The 13,554-nt window shown below is 48.5% G+C and overlaps 6 non-coding genes across 6 annotated transcripts; all 6 read right to left on the bottom strand.

Annotated features, from left to right (window-relative positions):
- Positions 1–715: 715 nt before the first annotated feature.
- Positions 716–906, bottom strand: LOC137505674 (U2 spliceosomal RNA). Its single transcript, XR_011020280.1, has one exon. It is a non-coding gene; the product is annotated as a U2 spliceosomal RNA (small nuclear RNA).
- Positions 907–2,089: 1,183 nt separating this feature from the next.
- Positions 2,090–2,280, bottom strand: LOC137505537 (U2 spliceosomal RNA). Its single transcript, XR_011020147.1, has one exon. It is a non-coding gene; the product is annotated as a U2 spliceosomal RNA (small nuclear RNA).
- A 1,181-nt stretch (positions 2,281–3,461) lies between these two features.
- LOC137505668 (U2 spliceosomal RNA) lies at positions 3,462–3,652 on the bottom strand. The gene has a single exon (XR_011020274.1). It is a non-coding gene; the product is annotated as a U2 spliceosomal RNA (small nuclear RNA).
- Positions 3,653–4,321: 669 nt separating this feature from the next.
- On the bottom strand, positions 4,322–4,512 carry LOC137505535 (U2 spliceosomal RNA). Its single transcript, XR_011020145.1, has one exon. It is a non-coding gene; the product is annotated as a U2 spliceosomal RNA (small nuclear RNA).
- A 7,397-nt stretch (positions 4,513–11,909) lies between these two features.
- LOC137505534 (U2 spliceosomal RNA) lies at positions 11,910–12,100 on the bottom strand. Its single transcript, XR_011020144.1, has one exon. It is a non-coding gene; the product is annotated as a U2 spliceosomal RNA (small nuclear RNA).
- A 1,179-nt stretch (positions 12,101–13,279) lies between these two features.
- On the bottom strand, positions 13,280–13,470 carry LOC137505571 (U2 spliceosomal RNA). Its single transcript, XR_011020179.1, has one exon. It is a non-coding gene; the product is annotated as a U2 spliceosomal RNA (small nuclear RNA).
- Positions 13,471–13,554: the final 84 nt, after the last annotated feature.

The following is a 13,554-nucleotide window of genomic DNA, read 5'->3' as shown; positions in this document are numbered from 1 at the left end:
GACACAGGCCGGGGAGTGGAGAGCCTAAACAGGAGTTGCCTTCCTAGCCTGCTGCACACTCTCACAGCCTGGCACTGAAGCAGGCACCTGAGCAGGTGGTGCTGAGTCATGCAGGAAGCCAACCGATGATGTCACAATGCTCTGAGCCCAGGCAGCTGCTAAGTAAAGGGGCTGCAGCCAGGGCTCTGCCTGCCAGTCCGCTGGAAGCTCTCTGGGGGAAGGATGCAGCTGCTTTTCTTGCAGAGGACAACGTGCAAACGTGAAGGAAAGTGATCCGTTCATGGTTTTTTTGACCTGCAGCAACTGCGCCGCGCAAGTACAATACAGACTAATCAAAATTAAAAATGATTTTTTTTTCTTTGGTTGTGGGGGTTTTTTTTGTGTGTTTTTCTGACTTCTTTTCCTGTCTGTTCTCAGGTTCTGATAACCAATGCGAAATACAGAGTCCATGAATAAATGACACAGATGCACAAAAATAGGCACACACAGATTTGAAACAATGTTTTTATTGTGGATTTCACAATGTATCCTGCACCCAACAGTAGCAGCACAGACATAGACCGCACAGCAGGGTGGACAATACACAACACTTGCTACTGGCAAATTCACTTTGCAGAGGGACACTTAATTTCTCCACTACACTTCCCTACACTTAGTTAGTTAGTCAGCTGGGTATTTGAGTAGTTTTGATCTGTTTTTTGACACTAGTTAGAGAGAGTAGTGCACCGGTCCTGGAGGTACTGCAATACCAGGTCGATGCGCGGAGTGGACAGAGCAAGCTCTTCTTCCATCTCCCTGTTCCAAAAATCCATTTAATATATGGTCCCCAGATAGGGGACGTATCAGATATTAAACTGATAAGAACAGATACTACACTTGATCTTAGCCAAAAGGCCGACAAGCGATAACCCTAATTACCTTCTAAATGCAGCAGCGGCGAACAGCGCACAACCCAGCACTGCCCCGCACAGCCGGCTAACCCCGGCCAGCTACCAGCTGCCAGGGGGGAGGGGGGCCCCTTCCCACTGCCTGTGCAGGCCTGCCGGGCCCCCGGGATGGGCGCACCTGTGCTAAACGCAGACGCACGGGCCAGGCTCAGCTGCCGCCTGATTACATTAGCATGGCCCGCCCAGCGCCGAAACAGCCATCACCCCTCCGCTGCCGTGCCTCCACGTCGAAGAGAAAAGTAAAGTAGGCTTCCGGCTCCCTGCATTCTGGCAACACGCTAGGAGAGAGTGTGGAGGGCAGAGGAAGAAGTCAAGTCTCTAGCCTGGCTGGCTGTTTGAGAACACAGTGCATCTTTCTTTCGTTCATCCTCCTTCCTCTTCATATCTCTCTGTCTGTGTGGACGTGCGCGGTGTGCCACAAGAGGGAGACACAGGCCGGGGAGTGGAGAGCCTAAACAGGAGTTGCCTTCCTAGCCTGCTGCACACTCTCACAGCCTGGCACTGAAGCAGGCACCTGAGCAGGTGGTGCTGAGTCATGCAGGAAGCCAACCGATGATGTCACAATGCTCTGAGCCCAGGCAGCTGCTAAGTAAAGGGGCTGCAGCCAGGGCTCTGCCTGCCAGTCCGCTGGAAGCTCTCTGGGGGAAGGATGCAGCTGCTTTTCTTGCAGAGGACAACGTGCAAACGTGAAGGAAAGTGATCCGTTCATGGTTTTTTTGACCTGCAGCAACTGCGCCGCGCAAGTACAATACAGACTAATCAAAATTAAAAATGATTTTTTTTTCTTTGGTTGTGGGGTTTTTTTTTGTGTGTTTTTCTGACTTCTTTTCCTGTCTGTTCTCAGGTTCTGATAACCAATGCGAAATACAGAGTCCATGAATAAATGACACAGATGCACAAAAATAGGCACACACAGATTTGAAACAATGTTTTTATTGTGGATTTCACAATGTATCCTGCACCCAACAGTAGCAGCACAGACATAGACCGCACAGCAGGGTGGACAATACACAACACTTGCTACTGGCAAATTCACTTTGCAGAGGGACACTTAATTTCTCCACTACACTTCCCTACACTTAGTTAGTTAATCAGCTGGGTATTTGAGTAGTTTTGATCTGTTTTTTGACACTAGTTAGAGAGAGTAGTGCACCGGTCCTGGAGGTACTGCAATACCAGGTCGATGCGCGGAGTGGACAGAGCAAGCTCTTCTTCCATCTCCCTGTTCCAAAAATCCATTTAATATATGGTCCCCAGATAGGGGACGTATCAGATATTAAACTGATAAGAACAGATACTACACTTGATCTTAGCCAAAAGGCCGAGAAGCGATAACCCTAATTACCTTCTAAATGCAGCAGCGGCGAACAGCGCACAACCCAGCACTGCCCCGCACAGCCGGCTAACCCCAGCCAGCTACCAGCTGCCAGGGGGGGGGCCCCCTTCCCACTGCCTGTGCAGGCCTGCCGGGCCCCCGGGATGGGCGCACCTGTGCTAAACGCAGACGCACGGGCCAGGCTCAGCTGCCGCCTGATTACATTAGCATGTCCCCGCCCAGCGCCGGAACAGCCATCACCCCTCCGCTGCCGTGCCTCCACGTCGAAGAGAAAAGTAAAGTAGGCTTCCGGCTCCCTGCATTCTGGCAACACGCTAGGAGAGAGTGTGGAGGGCAGAGGAAGAAGTCAAGTCTCTAGCCTGGCTGGCTGTTTGAGAACACAGTGCATCTTTCTTTCGTTCATCCTCCTTCCTCTTCATATCTCTCTGTCTGTGTGGACGTGCGTGGTGTGCCACAAGAGGGAGACACAGGCCGGGGAGTGGAGAGCCTAAACAGGAGTTGCCTTCCTAGCCTGCTGCACACTCTCACAGCCTGGCACTGAAGCAGGCACCTGAGCAGGTGGTGCTGAGTCATGCAGGAAGCCAACCGATGATGTCACAATGCTCTGAGCCCAGGCAGCTGCTAAGTAAAGGGGCTGCAGCCAGGGCTCTGCCTGCCAGTCCGCTGGAAGCTCTCTGGGGGAAGGATGCAGCTGCTTTTCTTGCAGAGGACAACGTGCAAACGTGAAGGAAAGTGATCCGTTCATGGTTTTTTTGACCTGCAGCAACTGCGCCGCGCAAGTACAATACAGACTAATCAAAATTAAAAATGATTTTTTTTTCTTTGGTTGTGGGGTTTTTTTTTGTGTGTTTTTCTGACTTCTTTTCCTGTCTGTTCTCAGGTTCTGATAACCAATGCGAAATACAGAGTCCATGAATAAATGACACAGATGCACAAAAATAGGCACACACAGATTTGAAACAATGTTTTTATTGTGGATTTCACAATGTATCCTGCACCCAACAGTAGCAGCACAGACATAGACCGCACAGCAGGGTGGACAATACACAACACTTGCTACTGGCAAATTCACTTTGCAGAGGGACACTTAATTTCTCCACTACACTTCCCTACACTTAGTTAGTTAGTCAGCTGGGTATTTGAGTAGTTTTGATCTGTTTTTTGACACTAGTTAGAGAGAGTAGTGCACCGGTCCTGGAGGTACTGCAATACCAGGTCGATGCGCAGAGTGGACAGAGCAAGCTCTTCTTCCATCTCCCTGTTCCAAAAATCCATTTAATATATGGTCCCCAGATAGGGGACGTATCAGATATTAAACTGATAAGAACAAATACTACACTTGATCTTAGCCAAAAGGCCGAGAAGCGATAACCCTAAATACCTTCTAAATGCAGCAGCGGCGAACAGGCACCTGAGCAGGTGGTGCTGAGTCATGCAGGAAGCCAACCGATGATGTCACAATGCTCTGAGCCCAGGCAGCTGCTAAGTAAAGGGGCTGCAGCCAGGGCTCTGCCTGCCAGTCCGCTGGAAGCTCTCTGGGGGAAGGATGCAGCTGCTTTTTTTGCAGAGGACAACGTGCAAACGTGAAGGAAAGTGATCCGTTCATGGTTTTTTTGACCTGCAGCAACTGCGCCGCGCAAGTACAATACAGACTAATCAAAATTAAAAATGATTTTTTTTTCTTTGGTTGTGGGGTTTTTTTTGTGTGTTTTTCTGACTTCTTTTCCTGTCTGTTCTCAGGTTCTGATAACCAATGCGAAATACAGAGTCCATGAATAAATGACACAGATGCACAAAAATAGGCACACACAGATTTGAAACATTGTTTTTATTGTGGATTTCACAATGTATCCTGCACCCAACAGTAGCAGCACAGACATAGACCGCACAGCAGGGTGGACAATACACAACACTTGCTACTGGCAAATTCACTTTGCAGAGGGACACTTAATTTCTCCACTACACTTCCCTACACTTAGTTAGTTAGTCAGCTGGGTATTTGAGTAGTTTTGATCTGTTTTTTGACACTAGTTAGAGAGAGTAGTGCACCGGTCCTGGAGGTACTGCAATACCAGGTCGATGCGCGGAGTGGACAGAGCAAGCTCTTCTTCCATCTCCCTGTTCCAAAAATCCATTTAATATATGGTCCCCAGATAGGGGACGTATCAGATATTAAACTGATAAGAACAGATACTACACTTGATCTTAGCCAAAAGGCCGAGAAGCGATAACCCTAAGTACCTTCTAAATGCAGCAGCGGCGAACAGCGCACAACCCAGCACTGCCCCGCACAGCCGGCTAACCCCGGCCAGCTACCAGCTGCCAGGGGGGGGGCCCCCTTCCCACTGCCTGTGCAGGCCTGCCGGGCCCCCGGGATGGGCGCACCTGTGCTAAACGCAGACGCACGGGCCAGGCTCAGCTGCCGCCTGATCACATTAGCATGGCCCCGCCCAGCGCCGGAACAGCCATCACCCCTCCGCTGCCGTGCCTCCACGTCGAAGAGAAAAGTAAAGTAGGCTTCCGGCTCCACACAGGCCGGGGAGTGGAGAGCCTAAACATGGTAATTTAAGTGGCATGGATGAATGCTAACATTAGTGATTAATAAAGACACGGACAACTAACTTGGATTTAAAATGGCCGTAGGCTATATTTATTGCGGTTTAATTAAATAATTTAATTAATTTAATTGTTTATTAAAACGGGTAAACAAACATCAACAGTAATAAAGTGATTCATAAACAAAGGTATCAACTGATACCTAATCAAATAACCATAAAGTCTTATACCAGTATAATGTTCGTTAAATGTCCAAATAGCAGCTAGCCCACCCACAATCGTGGGCGTCTATAACCGCCAATAAAGTCAATCCGCCTACGACAAAAACCGAAGGAGAGGGATGGGGGGGTGGGTGCTTCCAGCTTGTCTGACTGAAGACTGAGGAGAAGAGGGCAGAGCATCACAGGTTTGAGGTGAACTCCCCTGTGATTGGCCAGCAGAAATCTGGCTCCAACAGCCAGCTGCCAATCAAATGAGAGAGCCCCTTCACCTCTGCTCAGCAACCCAATTCACCTCACAGCTCCTAGGACCGCCCAGCATCTGTAAGAGATAAAAAACACAGCAGCATCAAAAGGAAGGGACACAAGTCATTATATATACTCCTACAACTGTATACATACACATTCCTACCCAAAATTATGAGGTAACCTTTCCCTAAACTATCCCCCCACCAAATTACCAAGAGGCCTGTGTTCCATGCTCTCACTATGGCCTTACATGGTAATTTAAGTGGCATGGATGAATGCTAACATTAGTGATTAATAAAGACACGGACAACTAACTTGGATTTAAAATGGCCGTAGGCTATATTTATTGCGGTTTAATTAAATAATTTAATTAATTTAATTGTTTATTAAAACGGGTAAACAAACATCAACAGTAATAAAGTGATTCATAAACAAAGGTATCAACTGATACCTAATCAAATAACCATAAAGTCTTATACCAGTATAATGTTCGTTAAATGTCCAAATAGCAGCTAGCCCACCCACAATCGTGGGCGACTATAACCGCCACCAGCCAGGCTAAGGCCTGGCACCCCAGCCCACGGCCCTCTCAACCATATCCTGTAAACCCATGTTAAAGATATCCAAGCCTATGGGAGAAAGATGTACCCAATCAGGACGGTACAAACCCGGGATGTTACCTTCCAATTCCGTGTGGCGGTATGAGAAACCGCCAACCTGAGGCAGAAATTTGCTCATGTTAAAATTGACCCGTCTACGGATCTTTTCATGGAATCTCTTGGAACCTCGAGCTAACCATATGTAGCGCTGCACAATTTCTGAAAGCACCAGCACTGTGTTGGGGAAAACTTCATGGATCTGCAACAAATCTTGTTGCATTAGTGTCAAGAGCTCCAGGGTTTTTACTTTACCTAAGTCATTCCCACCTAAATGTACAATTAAAACATCAGGGACTGGCCATGAATCTAACAAGGAATAAACCTTGGGAATAAGGGCACCCCAACGCATAACCCTGGCTCCCTTCCAATAAATCTGAAAACGGTCAATGCTCAAGTCCAGATTCTCAGTGTATGGTCTTTCTTTTGCTCTCATCCGAGCCCAAAAAATGTAGGAGTGACCTACAATCCAGACAACCTGTTTCAAACCTGTAAAATAGAATTTGTTAATAACATGACAGTGCAGGACGAATGTACAGCATATATCTCCTAGATTCCCATCTCCCAATACGTTTGATAACCATTTCAGGGAGACCCAACCTAGCCGCTTCTGTGGCCGCTCCTATCCGAAAAGAGTGGCTAGAGAATTTGAGCGCCTTCAGGCCCAAAGTGCTAAGGCATTTACTTAAGACCGACCTAAATTGGAACATGGACAAGGGGGAACCGTCAGCATGCGCTAAAAAAGACAAGGATGGAGCCCGCAACTGCAAGAATTCGGAGACCACCCGGCAAGGGCAAGAAAAACTACCGTCTATGCGGTATAAGGTCAACCATGTACCTCTACCGAACCTATCGGTTTTGGACCGTTTAATGAGCACTCGTACAGCCTCCTGTGACAGATTCACATCCTGATGACCAAGACCTGTATGGACTTTTTTGGATTTCGAAACTAACTCCGATATACGCAGTGCGCCAAAAAAGGCGAGCGAAAATGACGCCTTAAACAAGCGAACTTCATAATCGGACAAACAGACAAGTGGTAGAACACGTAATAAGTCCTCTAGAAGACAAAAAGTGATAGGACGTCTACCATCTGGGGGAGCAGGAACCGTCTTCAAACCTTTCAACAGTTGTTTAATTAGAAAATAGTTTGAACAAGGGGGAGCGTTGTGCATGCGCCTAAAAAACGAAATGCCGGATAATCTGCGCTGCAATGCTGCAATGGACATACTATCTGAAATCTTAGCACAGATAAATGACAAGAATAATTCTACTTGATCTGCTAATGGTGACATGGAGCATACATCCGCGAATGCGCACCAGTCAGCCCATGCAGCCGAGTACTCGGCCCATGTTCTTGCTGACAGCGATTGGCGTAACGCCGATGAAACTAGCTCCCGATCAAACTCCAAAGATGGGCCGGACAAGGTACACCCTCTTCGCTCGCAGATGGCGCCAGCTCCCTGAATAAGGCAAATTGCTGTCGGGATAAAGCATCCGCAATCAGGTTTAGCTTCCCGGGCAGATGCACCGCTTTCAACCACACATTAAGACGCAGACACAGCAGCACCAATTGCCTCAGAATTTGCAGAACGGGAAGCGATTTTGAAGTAAGCGTATTTATTGCGAACACAACTCCCTTATTGTCCGACTGCAACAGAATACGCTTGTTTGCAAAAACGCTTCCCCAAATGACTAATGCTACCAGAACCGGGAAGAGTTCTAACAGTACAATGTTCTTTGTGTAACCTTGCGAGAACCAGCACTCAGGCCACCGTTCAGCACTCCAACAACCTTGCCAGTATGCACCGTAACCAATAGAACCAGCCGCGTCTGTGAAAAGGTCCATATGCTCATCCTTGACAAAAGCTTCTTGCCACATTGATCTACCATTATAATTGATTAGGAAATGGTACCAAACCAGCAGGTCTTCTTTGACTTGTCTTGTCAATCTAACGTGCCAAAAGGGGTTCTTAAGGCCCGATATCAGCCGAGCGGTGCGTCTGGAGAAAACCCTTCCCATGGGCATGATCCTGCTCGCAAAAGCCAAACGGCCCAGAAGCTCCTGCAATTCCCGTACGGTCGCTTTTGACCTACTCAGTAGGTTATTGAGCGAATCTTTCAACTTCCCAATTTTTTCTGATGGAAGACGGAATTCCATCAGGTAAGTATCAATAGTGATGCCGAGAAAAATCAGTTCTGTTACAGGCAGGACTGACTTCTCTTCGGCTAAAGGAACGCCTAAAAATTCGGAAACGCGACGAAAAGTTAAGAATAAATTCCACGCTGCGGCAGACTCGGGGGGACCGACAAAAATGAAGTCATCGAGATAATGCAATACCCGACCGACAGGGCATTCAATCTGAACCGCCCACTCTAAAAAGGTAGCGAAGATCTCAAAGTAACAGCAGGATAGAGAACAGCCCATGGGAAGGCACATATCATAATAGAATTGACCTTCAAATTGAAAACCCAGCGAGTTATAAGCGCCCGGCCAAATGGGCAACAAACGAAACGCCGACTTGATGTCGGCCTTCGCTAACAAGGCTCCCTGACCATATTCCCTGATCACAGACACGGCTTGATCGAACGAAAGATAAGACACTGAGCATAAGCTGGCATCAATAGAGTCGTTCAGAGATTCACCTTTAGGGAAAGATAAGTGATGAATTAAACGCCATTCACCAGGATCTTTTTTAGGAACTATCCCCAAAGGTGAAACTCTGAAATTCTCAAATGGAGGAGAAGTAAAAGGGCCTGCTACTCGGCCAGCCCTATTTCTTTGGCAATTTTTTCCCTGACGATGTCAGGTCGCTGATCAATAGATTTCAAATTATTGGCCCAACAGCAGCCCAAACCATTGAAATGCGGAAGAGGAAAGCCTTCCGTAAAGCCATTAGCCAAAAAGGAACTAATCTCCAGATTTGGATAATGGTTTAAGTACAGTATGAGATTTTGTGTTTTCACCGGCGTCTGAGCTGCGAAAAAAGGATTCCTTCGTGGACCCTTGAACTGCCGTCGAAGCTTTTTTGAAGCATCGCGCTGCCGCGTGCGAACCACCGCAATGCGCGCACTCGTGTCAGTAACGGCAATTTGACGTGAAACGGCATTGTGACTCGTTGAAAGAATGGCATACTCCTTTCTTGAAAGGAATAGTGCCCGAAGTACTGCTCGCCATGTTTGGTTTGGGCTTGACCTGCTGAGGAATCATCAGTCTTAACCAAAGCTCTGCATCCTTTGAGCCCCAGCGCAGGGAGGGATACACTGACATTTTTTGTCTAAAGGCTTCATCGTAAAGAAACCAAGCCAAGCTATCCCTCCAAACTGGCGCTGGGCCTCAAAAACCGAATCCAAATGTTGGAGAAGGCCTAATGCTAGGCCAGAGTCTTTTTCAATTAAAACGCTCATGAAAATCAGGAAAGCCTGAAGCCAATTAGTAAAACTCCTTGCTACAGGCCTCCGTCTATCTTCCTCCTCCTTCTTTTCTTTTAAGTAATCTTTATGAAACGGCAATAGTGAAAGAATATCAATATATTCCCCTCGCCATATCTTATCTTTTACTGCCTGAGGCAGATGATAACCTAAAGGTGACGAGGAAATGGGCATAGGCTCTTTGTATGCCGCTTCGGAAACACCCGGTCTCAAGTCAGGTGATGAAGTTTGTACTGAAAAAACATTACTAGTAGAAGGAGGAGGAACAGGTACAACAACATTCTGTGTGCACGGAGGCACCCAGGCTGCAGCAGGAGAAACCACCGGAGAAGGCCCTGGCATTTTTTCCACAACCTGCTGCAAACAATTCAACAAGACTGAAAATCTGTTAAATAAACCCTCCCCAGAAAACCCCAAGTTCTCACCCGGGTTGGGAGCTGGAATCCCGTGGGCAGGTTCCTCTGCTTCCCCTTCCGATGAGCTGGTCTCCGGGTCAGCAGCTGGGAAGCCTGCGACCCCTTGGAGTGGATAGCCTGGCTGGTAGGAGGATGGAGGCTGGATGAGCTGCTGGGTGCAGGCCTGGGACTGGGCCTGGGAAGCCACTGGTGCCGGGGCTGGAGCGGAGGAAGAAGGTCCGGGGTTGTCCGCGCTGGATGCGGAGGCTGGCGGGGATGCATAGGCAGAAGAGGCCAGGGAAGTCACAGCAGAGGCAGGAAGAGCGGCAGAGTTCCGGGCAGTGGTGTCGGTAAGGCGCCCTGGAGCGCAAGCAGGCCCAGTATCACTGGCAAGATGGCCGCCGTGACGACTTCCGCCCACGTGACCGCGCGAACTTCCGCCCTTACTCGCGCGGCCACTTCCTGTGGGCTTGGGTAGAGGTCCCCGGGTGTCCGGCGAGTATGGGCGCCTGGGCTTTTTGTTCCTCTTCGCCGGCGGTGCGGAAGGGCTGCCTGCACCCGCTCCGGCAGCGGAGGATGAAGAGGCAGAAAGCTTTGTCTTCTTGGAGCGGCTCCTAGACGCGCGCTCCAGTGATCCCTGGGGAGGAGAGGCAGCGGCAGCGGCTGGAGGAGGGAAGACGGGCGGCACTGGAGGAAGAACTAGGTCAGTAGCTGGTGGCTGGGGGGCAGATATAGAGTCCAATAGAAGACGCAGGCGATCTTCACCCCCTTCAGAGCTGGCCACAGCTGCAAGACGCAGCCAAATTTGATCCATGGCAGAGGAGGAGAAAATTAAAAAGAACAAAATGAAATAAAAGAAAACACAGAAAGGGAAATTGATACAAAGAAAATGATAAAGAGAAAAAAGGGGGGGGGGGGGAAATAAAATTAAAGAAGGAAATAACAAGAAAGAAATGAATAGAAATAAGAGAAGGAAAGAATAGAGAAATAAATAAATCAGTAAATAAAATAAAGCAGCTCAAAAAAGTCCAGCCAAGATGAGTTCTGTCAGAGGCAGGTTCAACAGCTCCTGCTTCCAGCTTGTCTGACTGAAGACTGAGGAGAAGAGGGCAGAGCATCACAGGTTTGAGGTGAACTCCCCTGTGATTGGCCAGCAGAAATCTGGCTCCAACAGCCAGCTGCCAATCAAATGAGAGAGCCCCTTCACCTCTGCTCAGCAACCCAATTCACGTCACAGCTCCTAGGACCGCCCAGCATCTGTAAGAGATAAAAAAACACAGCAGCATCAAAAGGAAGGGACACAAGTCATTATATATACTCCTACAACTGTATACATACACATTCCTACCCAAAATTATGAGGTAACCTTTCCCTAAACTATCCCCCCACCAAATTACCAAGAGGCCTGTGTTCCATGCTCTCACTATGGCCTTACAGGAGTTGCCTTCCTAGCCTGCTGCACACTCTCACAGCCTGGCACTGAAGCAGGCACCTGAGCAGGTGGTGCTGAGTCATGCAGGAAGCCAACCGATGATGTCACAATGCTCTGAGCCCAGGCAGCTGCTAAGTAAAGGGGCTGCAGCCAGGGCTCTGCCTGCCAGTCCACTGGAAGCTCTCTGGGGGAAGGATGCAGCTGCTTTTCTTGCAGAGGACAACGTGCAAACGTGAAGGAAAGTGATCCGTTCATGGTTTTTTTGACCTGCAGCAACTGCGCCGCGCAAGTACAATACAGACTAATCAAAATTAAAAATGATTTTTTTTTCTTTGGTTGTGGGGTTTTTTTTTGTGTGTTTTTCTGACTTCTTTTCCTGTCTGTTCTCAGGTTCTGATAACCAATGCGAAATACAGAGTCCATGAATAAATGACACAGATGCACAAAAATAGGCACACACAGATTTGAAACAATGTTTTTATTGTGGATTTCACAATGTATCCTGCACCCAACAGTAGCAGCACAGACATAGACCGCACAGCAGGGTGGACAATACACAACACTTGCTACTGGCAAATTCACTTTGCAAAGGGACACTTAATTTCTCCACCACACTTCCCTACACTTAGTTAGTTAGTCAGCTGGGTATTTGAGTCGTTTTGATCTGTTTTTTGACACTAGTTAGAGAGAGTAGTGCACCGGTCCTGGAGGTACTGCAATACCAGGTCGATGCGCGGAGTGGACAGAGCAAGCTCTTCTTCCATCTCCCTGTTCCAAAAATCCATTTAATATATGGTCCCCAGATAGGGGACGTATCAGATATTAAACTGATAAGAACAGATACTACACTTGATCTTAGCCAAAAGGCCGAGAAGCGATAACCCTAATTACCTTCTAAATGCAGCAGCGGCGAACAGCGCACAACCCAGCACTGCCCTGCACAGCCGGCTAACCCCGGCCAGCTACCAGCTGCCAGGGGGGGGCCCCCTTCCCACTGCCTGTGCAGGCCTGCCGGGCCCCCGGGATGGGCGCACCTGTGCTAAACGCAGACGCACGGGCCAGGCTCAGCTGCCGCCTGATCACATTAGCATGGCCCCGCCCAGCGCCGGAACAGCCATCACCCCTCCGCTGCCGTGCCTCCACGTCGAAGAGAAAAGTAAAATAGGCTTCCGGCTCCCTGCATTCTGGCAACACGCTAGGAGAGAGTGTGGAGGGCAGAGGAAGAAGTCAAGTCTCTAGCCTGGCTGGCTGTTTGAGAACACAGTGCATCTTTCTTTCGTTCATCCTCCTTCCTCTTCATATCTCTCTGTCTGTGTGGACGTGCGCGGTGTGCCACAAGAGGGAGACACAGGCCGGGGAGTGGAGAGCCTAAACAGGAGTTGCCTTCCTAGCCTGCTGCACACTCTCACAGCCTGGCACTGAAGCAGGCACCTGAGCAGGTGGTGCTGAGTCATGCAGGAAGCCAACCGATGATGTCACAATGCTCTGAGCCCAGGCAGCTGCTAAGTAAAGGGGCTGCAGCCAGGGCTCTGCCTGCCAGTCCGCTGGAAGCTCTCTGGGGGAAGGATGCAGCTGCTTTTCTTGCAGAGGACAACGTGCAAACGTGAAGGAAAGTGATCCGTTCATGGTTTTTTTGACCTGCAGCAACTGCGCCGTGCAAGTACAATACAGACTAATCAAAATTAAAAATGATTTTTTTTTCTTTGGTTGTGGGTTTTTTTTTGTGTGTTTTTCTGACTTCTTTTCCTGTCTGTTCTCAGATTCTAATAACCAATGCGAAATACAGAGTCCATGAATAAATGACACAGATGCACAAAAATAGGCACACACAGATTTGAAACAATGTTTTTATTGTGGATTTCACAATGTATCCTGCACCCAACAGTAGCAGCACAGACATAGACCGCACAGCAGGGTGGACAATACACAACACTTGCTACTGGCAAATTCACTTTGCAGAGGGACACTTAATTTCTCCACTACACTTCCCTACACTTAGTTAGTTAGTCAGCTGGGTATTTGAGTCGTTTTGATCTGTTTTTTGACACTAGTTAGAGAGAGTAGTGCACCGGTCCTGGAGGTACTGCAATACCAGGTCGATGCGCGGAGTGAACAGAGCAAGCTCTTCTTCCATCTCCCTGTTCCAAAAATCCATTTAATATATGGTCCCCAGATAGGGGACGTATCAGATATTAAACTGATAAGAACAGATACTACACTTGATCTTAGCCAAAAGGCCGAGAAGCGATAACCCTAATTACCTTCTAAATGTAGCAGCGGCGAACAGCGCACAACCCAGCACTGCCCCGCACAGCCGGTTAACCCCGGCCAGC

The sequence above is a fragment of the Hyperolius riggenbachi genome, chromosome 4, assembly GCF_040937935.1.
Source record: "Hyperolius riggenbachi isolate aHypRig1 chromosome 4, aHypRig1.pri, whole genome shotgun sequence".
In the NCBI taxonomy this organism is placed as follows: Eukaryota; Metazoa; Chordata; class Amphibia; order Anura; family Hyperoliidae; genus Hyperolius; species Hyperolius riggenbachi.
The sequence above is the reverse complement of the archived record's forward strand: the minus strand, read 5'-3'. Positions and strand labels throughout refer to the sequence as shown.